Consider the following 315-nt stretch of genomic DNA (forward strand, 5'->3'; position numbering starts at 1 on the left):
AACGGTGGATCCATCTGGATGATATAACTATCTCACCCAGAAATAGATTTTTCCTGTGTCAAAAATCCTTTTTTTTCGGCTCAAGCCATGTCATCATTATGGAAGTGTACCGGATAATTAACAAAAACTCTGTTTTGGCATAGAGTTTTAACTTCCTAAATGCTCTTTTGTGTCACGCTCACTATTTATAAATTATATAAAATTACTCTGAGGTTAATGTATGTAATGCTGGTTTGTTTTACACTTCCAGACATAGCAATTTTGTGCAAAAGTCGAACTTTATGAGTGGACTAAGAAAGTCTTTGTAAACTGTGA

The sequence above is a fragment of the Palaemon carinicauda genome, chromosome 43 (genome assembly GCF_036898095.1).
Source record: "Palaemon carinicauda isolate YSFRI2023 chromosome 43, ASM3689809v2, whole genome shotgun sequence".
Lineage (NCBI taxonomy): Eukaryota > Metazoa > Arthropoda > Malacostraca > Decapoda > Palaemonidae > Palaemon > Palaemon carinicauda.